This window comes from Myodes glareolus, chromosome 17 (assembly GCF_982192425.1).
Source record: "Myodes glareolus chromosome 17, mMyoGla1.1, whole genome shotgun sequence".
NCBI lineage: Eukaryota > Metazoa > Chordata > Mammalia > Rodentia > Cricetidae > Myodes > Myodes glareolus.
Window position 1 is genome coordinate 35,441,584 of NC_142042.1, and position 11,663 is coordinate 35,453,246.

At 46.5% G+C, this 11,663-nt stretch overlaps 1 non-coding gene across 1 annotated transcript; it reads left to right on the forward strand.

Annotated features, from left to right (window-relative positions):
* The first annotated feature begins 4,149 nt into the window (after positions 1-4,149).
* On the forward strand, positions 4,150-4,234 carry Trnar-ucu (transfer RNA arginine (anticodon UCU)). Its single transcript is given in 2 exon segments — positions 4,150-4,186; positions 4,199-4,234. It is a non-coding gene; the product is annotated as a tRNA-Arg (tRNA).
* The last annotated feature ends 7,429 nt before the right edge of the window (positions 4,235-11,663 follow it).

The window sequence follows — 11,663 nt, forward strand, 5'->3', positions numbered from 1 at the left end:
CTCCATTTTTTCTGATCCTTTTAATTTTCCTGTCTTGATGTCTAAATTTCTTTGAAAATATATGTATTTTAGCGTGGGGGGGGGGGAGTCATGGGTCAAAGGACCACTTTAAGAAGTCAGTTTTCTCTGTCCAGCTTGTGGGTCTTGGGGATTGAACTCAGGTCTTCAGGCTTGACAACAGATACCTTTACAAGGCAAACGTTCTCTCTGGCCCAGGGCCTACTTCTCCTTTGAAACTTGTCCCCTCCTTCACTCCCATCTTGGTGCTGAGCATAGTCGGGTTATCTTTCTGACTGAAACTCAGCGCCTAAATACTTTAGGGTAAAAAGTCCTGTCCCTTAAGTGTTGCTCCAGATTTTATCTGGCAAGACACTTGTCTTCAAAAGTCCTTTCGGGGTGATCTACACGAGTGTTCGTGGCAAGCCTGTAATTGAACACATGAAAACAATTAGCTGCTCAGGATGCTCGCAGAGAAACTGGGGGAAACCTCGAGGTTCAGTTTAGACGCTTCCAGGCCGAGGAGATAAGTGGTACCAAGCATGGCACGTCGCGTACATGCTGTGTAGAGCAGGCAGGGAGGTGAGAAATGGTGCTAGGGTTGTAGCAAATTCACTTCTGTCTCCAGGACTTAGAGTTCTTTATTTCTTTGTTGAGAGACGTTTGCTAATAACAAAAGCTGATTGTCATCCTTACCTCGTGCCAGGACTGAGATAAATTCTCACAAGCGTTACTCCTTAAAGCACTTGAATGGTTTCTCAGATCAGGAAAAGACGGCTCAGAGAAGCTAGGAATCAAGTCTTGACATCAAGAGGCAGAGTTGAGATTTGAACATCAATCCAACTTCGTCGCCCATAATCTCAAACCACTACTGGATGTTTTGTTTGTCTCTGTTTTCTATTTTTTGTTTGTTTGTTTGTTTTATTGGGACGTCTATTTTCTAAAAATCTATCCTTTGCAAATTTCTCTTGGGGTATATTTTACAATCAATATAGTATGTGTTTATTATTGGGGGGGTCAGACAAAAAGACATTTTACTGTAGATACAAAATTGCAACTTGCCACTTTTTCATATGTTACCTTGCATTATGTTCATATTGCTTCATATCCATAGGCCACAAATTTCTCAAGAAATTTTCAGTGTCCTTGAATGTGAAAATTATGTTTTAAATTTATACTCTACCTCCCACAGTGGGCCTAACTGTGTTATCCAACAATACTCACCAACATTACACTCTAGAGTAAAGCCAAGCTAATAAAAATTGTTAGGAGCACAGAGTTTTAGTTTCCGTGCACTGCACCCAGAACAACATAGCAACTTGGAAATAATCCTGTGGCGCAAACACTGAAAGTGTTACTACAGACCCTAAATATCGAAACTGGCTTTGAACGCCCAAGCCATATCCTATATGCTAAAGCAATCTTGTCTGGGAAGCTCTCCGGAAGGACAGAGGAGGGCTCTGTGGAAGGTGTTGATAACCCATGCGTTGGCGCCCTCTGCTGGCAGAAGGAGGTTCTTTGTGTCTTTGCGGGAATTCTTGGTTCAGGTGTGTAGTTGCTTATAGTATCCAGCCCCAGTCAGTTCTTAGTCTATAAAGGAGAACAACCACCCACCCCCTGAGTCTTTCTCCTTTTGCTGCAACCAAATACACATCCTATTCTTGTTCGAGGACAGCACATGTGTCCCCGAAGCCAGGCTCTTTGTACACTGCTGGCAGAGAAGCTCCACATACCTGACACACATTCTGCCCTGACAAGTACAGCCTTGACTGTCCGCTGCGCTGCGCAAAGCCCGGCTTGCCACAGTCTCAGCTAGTGCTGTCTCGGTATTGTTTGTCGTAGATAAGAATTTTTAAGTCTCGACCAGTGGAAGGAATCAAATACCTACAATTCTTTGATTTGTTCAGCTGAAATAATTACTGGCACATATTTCTTAGCATGTGGTTTTCTCTATTTCTCTTTCTCAGAACTTTAAGAATATGAGTCATAATTGTTAATCATGTCAATGACTCCTCAAAATCTGAGATTTGTGCCGATGCCGCCAGGCAAAATTCTTCTGCACGGTTTTCCCACAGAGCACTGAGCATTTCTTTCCCTGCTTGGGTTGAGAACTTTAAGAATCACTGGAGAACTTAAAATGTCACCATTGCATGACACACTGCAACCTTTATAAAGAGGATACTTATAAACGGCTGGTTTTATTTTATTATTCTATTTTAAGGGGCATCGCCCGTTTTTAGAGGCATGACAATGTTTAAAATCCTTGTTGTTAAATTGTACGCATGGAATGAAATGGGCCTGGCATCGGACAGGACTCCGTCACTTACTGTTTGTGGAGACAATTCACCAGTAGTGTCAGTGCATGCTCTCGTTGGGTGTGCCAAGAATGCAAGATTGATCACTCTTTCTTTGGGTCTTTTTTTCGGAGTTGTGTTTGCAAGGAGCAGTTTTGAGAGATGAGGTAATGTCTCTCTGTGGAACAAAGAACAGGCTTGCTCACTGCTCGCCATAAAACATAGTAGTTTCCGAGCTCAGCATTCCTCGCCTATAGTGAAGACCGTTTTGTGTTCAAGCATGCATCTGGGGCCCATATGCTTTGTTCGGAGAGAATCCGAGTTCAGAGAGCCAACATGAACATGATGACCCTCTGGCTACTGCTTTGTTGTCAACAGTCCACTCGTGTTCTGTCAATATCGATAAAGCCGTGAAAGATTTATTTAGCCTGCAAGGTAGAAAAAAAAATCTGATTCTCCACACTTGACCTCACTAGATGGGTCCCCAATGTGCGTGATTTAACTTAAGCTGTGGTTTTTCTTTCTCGAATGGGGATGCTGGTACTTGTCCTTTAATAGAAAAATGTCCTCCCCCACTAGAAGGTTCCAGAGAATTCCCTCTCTCCTTTTAGTGCACCGCGCTAGGCAAGGACCTGTTGTTTGACGCCTGCTTCTGCCCGGCAGGGACGACCCTGTGGCCGCAGATACCCAATTTTTGGTGTAAAGGTGTCAGCGTCAGGTCGCGCCACGCGAGTCCTACGCAGGCGGGGCCCGGAGAGCCGCACGCTGATTGGAGCCCAAGCCGGGGCTTTTGTCTGGCAGCGGCCGTTGCCTAGCAACCGGGGATTTATTTAGCTAGTTCTCTCCGCGTGGCTTCGGGGTCGTCTGATGGAGTCGCGGGTGGGTGGGGGGCGCTGGAAACCCACTCCTGCCCACGCCGCAGCTCCAATTCACGGCGAACCCCGTCCTTCTGAGCAAAGGTGCCAGGTCGTTCGCTGCCCACCACGCCCAGGCGGGGAAGACGCCTCCATCGCGCTCGGCCGCGCGCCCTGCAGCCGCGGCGCCCGCACCCGCGCGCTCCCACGCTCCCCGTCTGCCTCCGGAGGCCGCCCACTCAGACGCGCGTGGGGAGCGCGCGGGCATCGGCGGCTGCGCGGAAGCTCCTCCGCGGAGGCAGAGCGGACCAGCTCCCGGGAGGATGCTTCGGTGCGGGGCGCGTCGCCCCCCTCAGGCCACCAGAGCCCGGATACCTCAGAAATTCGGCTCTGGGTCTGTGGGGAGCGAAATGCAACCCAAACCCCGTTCCTCCCCCGAAGCCCCGCGCAGATAAACACGCACAAGCACGCACACAGACGTCGCCGCGGCCCGCACTCGCAGCCGCGGGTTCCCGGCGTCAGGGAAGGAAAGTGCCCGGGGCCCGGAGGGGTCGCCGCCTTCGCCTGGCAGCCCCGGGCGCGGCCGCTCACCCTCACCGCTCGCAGGGGCGACAGAAGCGCCCGGCGTCACCGGCCTGGAGCAACGGCGCAACGGCCGGTCTGGGCCCGCAACCTCGGCGGCCTGGGCGGGGCGGGAGCGGCCGCCGGACACAGCTGGTAGGCGGGGGCGCGGGGCGGGCGGGGAGCCGGGGAGGGACGGGCGCCACCGGCCTGGAAGGGCGGGCTCCCGCTGCTCTCTCCGGACCCGCGGCCCGCAGCCGCCCTTCAGCCGCCGCGGCTCCTGGGAGGTCGGGCGTCCCCCGGCCTCGCCTGCCTTCGCCGGTCCTGCTGCGGACGTCTTGGCGCGGCGGCTCGGCTCCGGGGACAGCCGAGATTGCGATGGGCTGGGCGTGGGGCCGTTGCCTCTGGTTGAATAGGGCAGATGCGCGGAAGCTCCAACAGGTGGCTCCGTGGCGCAATGGATAGCGCATTGGACTTCTAGAGGTTGAAGGCATTCAAAGGTTCCGGGTTCGAGTCCCGGCGGAGTCGGAGTCTTTTTAAGACACTCGGGAAATTTCTTGATTTCTGCTTTTATTCCTTTTCGGTTGTGCAAACTTCTGCTCCCCGCCCAGCCACAGGACGCTGCGTGCTGCAACCACAACCTTGAGCTGCAGCTCCCGCGGCCACGCTTCCTCATTGCAGACCGAGCCGATCTCAATCGGGAAAAGGGGGACGATAAAGAAGCTGGGCGCTCGCTGTGGGCCTCGGTGAGCGTGGGGCAGGCCTGGGTCTCGCGTGACATTCCACGTCTGGAGCTAGACAGTGGCTACCAGCAGGGTGGAGGAAGCGCGCTGCCCAGACTAGCCGGAAGGCATTCTAAATACACGCCTCGCTCCCCCTCCCCCGAATCTCGAGGGGATCTTGTGAAAAAAAAAAAAATAGATCTCAGCTGTCACTTCAGGATGCCATTTCGGTGGATGTGGGAAGAGGTCCAGAAATCTGCATTTCTGGGGTTGACTGCTTTCTTCGTCCACGATTTTAGTGCAAAGCAAAGGATTGAAATGGTCACTTTCTGCCTGCCAGTTCGAAAGGGGAGTAAATGTCTTGTCCCCTTGTGACAGGTCAACTTTGCACAAGGTTAGCGTTCCACTTCGCCAAATACAAATAAGCGTAGGAATGAAGGGAGTTTAAAAAATGTATTGTGCCGACAAAACCGTAATTGATGCAAAACACAGAAAATTCAAAACAGTCGGTTAAGGTCCAGGAAAGAGTACGCACCCTTGCTATTCCTGTGTCTGAGGCTTGAAATTCTCACAAGCCAGTAGTAATCATGACCACTTGAAAATGTTTTCCAAATTTTTTTAAATTCAGGAGTTAGCACTTTCTGTACATTGCTTAGTATTACTGGCCATATGTAATATTATAAAACACACTGCAGCTTATTACACCCGTTTCAGCTAATACAGGTAGAGCTGCCTTGTGCCATTGTATCCTATTGATTTAATAGCCCCTAATACTTAGACATTTAGATGTCCGTTATTTCCCATGACGATGCTTCAGTGAACTGCCTGTTCTCTGTGCACAGTGTATCTTTAAGATAGCTCTCTAGGAAGTTGTATTGCTGGCTCAAGGGTTGTTCCAGGATTCCTAATCTGTGCCTTTTTTGACAAGGTTTGGCAGATCCCCTTCCTAGGCTCCTTCCTCACTTTACTCTCCCAGCGATGTGCGAGAAAGCTAGTTTTCCTACAGCCCATGCTACCAAACACGTGGGAACTAATCGTAGCTTTAAACTCATTTTTTATTATTGTGCATGACTCTGAGCACCTTTCCATAAACAGGGCAACTTGTTTTTCCTTTTCTGTGCTTTACCTGTCCTTGTAGTGAGCTCATTTTCCTCTTGTGTCATTCACACCTGCTTAGGATGGCTGTAATAAAAAATGTTTTTATTTGTTTGTAGTTCTTTATCTGTAAGAGAAAACAGCTCTATGTTTTCAATAAATGCTATTTTCCAGGGCACTTGTGCTATTTTTATTTATAAACTCCTATTTTTGTCTCACAGAAATTCATCTATTGTGATCTATCAGTGTTTGCCAGCTTCCAGGTCTGAAGGTTCCCAGATTGTTAAATAATTCCCTTTAATGGTTTCATTTTTAAACCTTTGCTCTATCTGGAATATCTTTTGTCATGGAGCTTCTGGTCCAGACTGGCTGGTGATGAGTCCGCTGTCTCTTCCATTCTAATTTTATTATTGTCTAAATTCCTGCATACACTTTGGTTTCTGGATTTTCTAGTTTGCTACATTGGCCTGAAATTTTTACGTGCTATTTTATAGTCTAGTAAGGTCAGGTGTTTGTTGTTTTAAGAGATTTCTCCTTTCTAATCATAAATTATTCATTAATGTAATACTAATGAAGCTGGTGCTACACCTGCTGTGGTCTACAGTTATAAACAGTGTCCTCATGTTTCCCAGCACATGAGCTGTGGGGAAACAGGACTTCTCACACATGGCTGGGGAGACTAAAACAATCGTCTCTAGTTGGGACGTCAGAACTGTTTTTGCTTCTGTGACAAAATATGATAAATTTAAATTGATTTTGACTCCGTGATTTTGAAAAGGAACCACCAACTTGTCTGTGCAAGGACAAGAGGCCAAGTCTGGTGCCTTACCTTTGTGTTCATTCAGGCACGCTCTCAACAGCTTCTTCACAAAACACCAAGCTACAAAGGTCAGAATGTTTGCAGAGCTAGAGGCTCCTTATGACCTCATCAGCTGAGAACTGGCGGGACTGAGGAGCTTCCATGTATGGAAGACAAGGAGAAACTGTTACTAAGGTAAAAATCTTTGTCCCCAAGACTCCTTCGGGAAGCCTCCAGATGCCCTGGCTGCCAGGGGGCGGCGTCGTTTACCCCTAGTTGAGGAACTCTGGGAATCGCACATTCATACAATGAGCAGATGTATTAGCTTCCTGCTAGCTTGTGAGAAATATCCCCTCCACCACGTGAGTCATGGGAACAGCTGCCTGGGCTACTCTGCAGAAACTTGAACTTTTGCTAAGACGGATTCTTCACTAGAGTTCACACATACCAGATGGAGAAACATGATCAAATGCTTGGCATGGGATTTCCTACAGCATCTGTCCATTTTGCCGTCTTAACTTCCGGGTCAGCTCTAAGTAAAATAAATGCTCATCGTTTGAAAAAAAATATTTTGTCCAAAACTAGTAAAACTTGACCTGTTGCCAGTAGAGCTGGTGTTTGTTCTACCCCACCCTTGTGCTTTCGAGACAGCTTACACACCTACAGTCCCTATAAACCATGAGACTAGAATGTTCCATGAGGAACTCAGCACTTTCTGAGCCCACCAAATAAAAGGATAGTTAGTGTGTGTGTGTCTGTGTATAAAAGAAGCATGTCTTTTGAAACCATGTTAGAACTAATGAACAATGACCAAAGAATAGTCTATCCAAGAGGAATCAAAAGTCTGCTGTTTTGTCTTATTAAGTGAACAGCCCAATCAGTATTAGCTTCCTTCTATTCCTATGCGGAAGAGCCAATAAATGGAGCCTGGAGGCACAGGTTTAGAATCTGAATCACTCTGTATTATATATATTTTACTATCTAATACTCAAAGCATTTCTGAAAACCAGCTGCTCATGCTAATATCTACCCCAGATACAACGATTCTGCTAAGTTCCTACAACGTCAGAGCATGTACACTGCCCAGAAATCCAAAAGCAAATATCACGGCTTGGTCTCATTTCTGTTGTGCCTAAGCCATAAATCCTGCTATTCAATCTCAATTTTAGTCCATAGTTACTTTGGCTTGATTTCTTCAGTGTTGTATTGAGACAGAACATCATGATGGGCGCAAGCATGAAACAAAACAGGACACACCAGCAGATGGAAGGCGGGGGTAGGGGTAGCAGATGCAAGATAATAGACTTCCTAAAGACATGTTCTCAACAAGGTCCTAAGTTTCCACCTTCTAATAGCCCATCAAAGAATTATCCATAGATGCATCAAAGCCCTCTATAAGCAGGCCTCAGTGATAAATTGGCCCTTTGGAAGCTCGTCTGTGAATTACTAAGTTATAGGAGCCCACCCGATGTACACCTGTAGGAGCCCCTGTTATTAAGAACTGGAGAAGCAGCTGGGTGTGGTGGAGTACTTTGATCCCAGCCTTGGAAGGCAGAGCCTGGTGGTTCTTGGAGCTTGAGGACAGCTTAATCTGTCTAGTGAGTTCCAGGACAGTAACGACTGCATCGTGAGACCGACCCCGTCCAAAACAAACAGATGAAGGAACAAAGCCCCAAACTTTACGAGTCCACCCAGGACCATATTCCAAATGTCTCATACACCATTGTCGAGCGTGGACTTAATGGCCATGGAAGTGCTGGACAGTTGTTAGCGGGGAAGCGGTATCGTGAGTTTTATTTATGTCGTTCCTCTGCTGCAGGGTAGATATGGACTAAGGCTACTGAAGACACTAAAGTAAGGAGGTATTGAGAGCTAGGATGGGGAGGTGGTTGAAGAGGAGGCTGAGAATGGTACTGGAGCTGTTTCCCAGGACAGACAGGGATGCACGAGAGAGCAGAGGCCGCTAGAGTGCCAGAGCTCAGCTGTTTGTACTTGGGCCAGTGGGTGCATGCTGACGTAATTGAGACAAAAAATAAAAATGCAGGAAGGAGTGTATGAGGATGAGTTCGGGTATGTGTTGACTCTGAGGTCTCTGGGACACCCTGGGGCTTTACTGTTGGAACTTAGACACAATGCTAAGCCCCGAACAAGTTCCCTGTGAATGTCTACATGGAAGGGCACAGCAAGGACAAGCTGAAGGCATGAAGTGATGGGAAAGCTAGGACTAAAGAGACGGATGCAGGCTTTGGACAACCTTAACTGATCTGCTTTACACCCGGCTGTAGCAGCCCGACTTTGGTAGTCATTGAGCCTAAACTCAAATAATTGTTGAGTAGATTAAATTTTGTGTATGCTCACCAAACCAAGACAGTCTCGTCCACTATTCAAACACCGATGGCCCCTGACAAGCCTACCTCGGAACCGACTGCAATGGAGAGAAAGCCACTTGCATTGAGCAGAAACTACTTTTCCTGGGCTAGCGATGATTCTCACGTTGGGCAGATGATTCTCGTCATGCTTGGCCATTGAGATAATCAAGGTATCAGATTGTGCAAATGAAGACTAACGCACATGTTCTGAGCATTTCAGTGAAACTAGCTAAGACTGTATTTGTTACATTAGATCAAACGTATCCTCAACTTAGACTGCTTCCAACTTAAGCTCTTTGAACCCTATTGAAGTACACAAGTATTTGTAAGTTGGGATGACTGAAACCAAAAGCAGAAGTTCCAGGCAGATATGATGTGTGGTGGTATTTTGTGTCTTAACAACTAAAGCTTGCCTGAAGTTCAGAGTGCAGAGCTATGCCACTAGAGGCCAGGCATTGGCGGCACACACCTTCAATCCCAGGACTCCGGAGACTGAGTCGGACGGATCTTCATTCAAGGTCAGCGCGGGCTACACAGGACTGAATCTGCCTAAGAGAGAAGCAGAGCTCACTGCTTCCCAAATTGTTGGGATCCCACACCTTTAATCCCAGCACTAGGGAGGAGGAGACAGGAGTGACGTAACTAGACACAGAGGAATGAATATAAGGTGAGAGAAGACAGGAGCTCAGAGCAGTCCGGATCAGCAGTCTGAGGACAGGACCGCCCCTTTGGTCTAAGCATGGTAGGGGTAAGAACTCGAATGTCTGGCCATTCTCCTTCTCCGATCCTTCAGCTTTCACCCCCTGACAGCTGACCCTGAGTTTTTATTATTAAGAACAATTAGAATTCGTGCTACAAGATCGGTTAGTAGATAAAGCCTGTGGCCAAGGCTTTGATCCCTGGGACCCACGTGGTGAAAAGGTACCTCATGTTGTCCTCTGACCATCATACAAGTACATGCACATGCCCCACACACTTACACAAACAAAAAGGTAATAAAAAATAGTTAATAAAAATAGGTAATAAAAAGCAGTTCCTACCTTTGAAACAGGACCCCAGACTTAACACAACTGACACCATGATGGAAGTACCACCCAGACCTTAGAATCCAGCATGTAAGTAGGCGGTAACACCTGCCAAAATGAGAACAAAGACCTAGTCCATCCAAGTCCATAGTTCTGAGAAGTCCCTAAATATACTCACCCTGCTTTTTGGCTTCTGTAGTTCCACATCTGACCAGCTGAGGTGTGTCAACCCAGGATGTGGTTTTTATGCTTAAAACCCCACTCTGAGAAAGACTCAGGACTGCACTGGGTCCCAAACACCAGTGTAGCCACCCATCGACTAATACAGGCTTTCTATTGGCTTCAACCCAAGTCCAACCAGTGGACACTTCACAACACCATCTTAGAATTACAGTACTTTTAGGTATTAGTCTTTAGTTTGGAAGGTATTTGTTTATTGGGACAGTAACATTGCATATAAAATCAATTATGCAGTTGAAGCGATTTTCAGTGCCTGATGCCCCTGCTTCCACTTCCAAAGTGCGGGGATTTCAGGCTGGTACCATTACTCTGCTTTGAAAGCTCATATTCAATTAAGAATGAATGTTAGGTGATTTCAGATTATTTTTAGTTAATTTCAGTTTACTTGATGGAAGCAATTATTTTGTTAAACATTCCCTACTTTATACAAATGAAGTGGAAATAAGGAAACTTTCCATTGTGGTAACAAAATTCCTGGTATCAGTGAGTTAAGGTTTATTGTGGCTTTGTTTCACAGATTGTCATCTGTGGTCACTTTGGTGTTGTAGCAAATCATTTTAAGGTGTGTGACTTTTGTTTATGCTGCATTTGTTTAACTCTGTGAAGCTATGATTCTTTGTCTAAAACACCTGATGGTCTAATAAAGAGGTGAATGGCCAATAGCAGGGCAGGAGAAAAGATTGGCGGGGCTGGCAGGCAGAGAGTAAATAGAAAAACAAATCTGGGAAGGAGCAAGAGAGAACAAGGAGAGGGAGATGTCAGGGGCAGCCACCCAGTCAGCCACAGATTAAGAGTGAAAGAAAGATATACAGAAGGAAGAAAAGGAAAATGCCCCGAGGCAAAAGGTAGTCAGGGTAATTTAAGAAAAACTGGTAAGAAACAAGCCAAGACCAGGCATTTATAAGTAATAAATAAGCCTCTGTGATTTACTTGGGAGCTAGGTGGTGGAACCCCCCAAAAACAAAAGACCAAGGAGCCAAAGAGTAAAGAGTAAAAACCAAACACCACTTTAGGCCATGGCAAGGAAGTCCATAGCAGGACAGCAATGGTAGGACAGCTGACCATCTCATGGCTGCAAATAAAACGTAAAGCAGTCAGGGGTCCAGTCCCCTTGCGACGACATGTCCCCATATTTACCTTTACTAGGGCCCGCCTCCTAAATGACCTCCCAAAAGTACCATAGCCTTTGAGGAATATTTAAGACAAATTACAAATTGCTTATAAAAAAATCTTTTTAAAAAGTTCGTCCGGTGCTGGTGGTACATGCCTTTAATCCGAGCCCAGCACTCGGGAGGCGAGGCTGGGAGATCTGAATTCAAGGTCAGCTTGACCTATAGACCAGGACAGCTAGAGCTGTTACAGAGAAACCCTATCTTGAAAAACAAAAGTTAAAATAAGCCAATGGAGACAAAACAAAAAGAGCATTTCAATGGAAATGTAACTATGAGTAAATACTGAAAAATACTGTCTGTTTTTATGCAGAGAATAGCTCAGCCCATTCTAGCATTCACAGGACAGATCAAGCAGCAGTAGGTTGCCCCTTGAGCCTTAGTCATGAAGTTTACTAAGAATCTCCTGGAAGATGGGTAAAGAAACTTTATCTTCCTTACTTCTCCCACATACAATCCTTTTATCACACAGAGACTACATATATTATTGAAATAGGTTGTCTTAAGTTTTTAAAAAATTTTATGTACATTGGTGTTT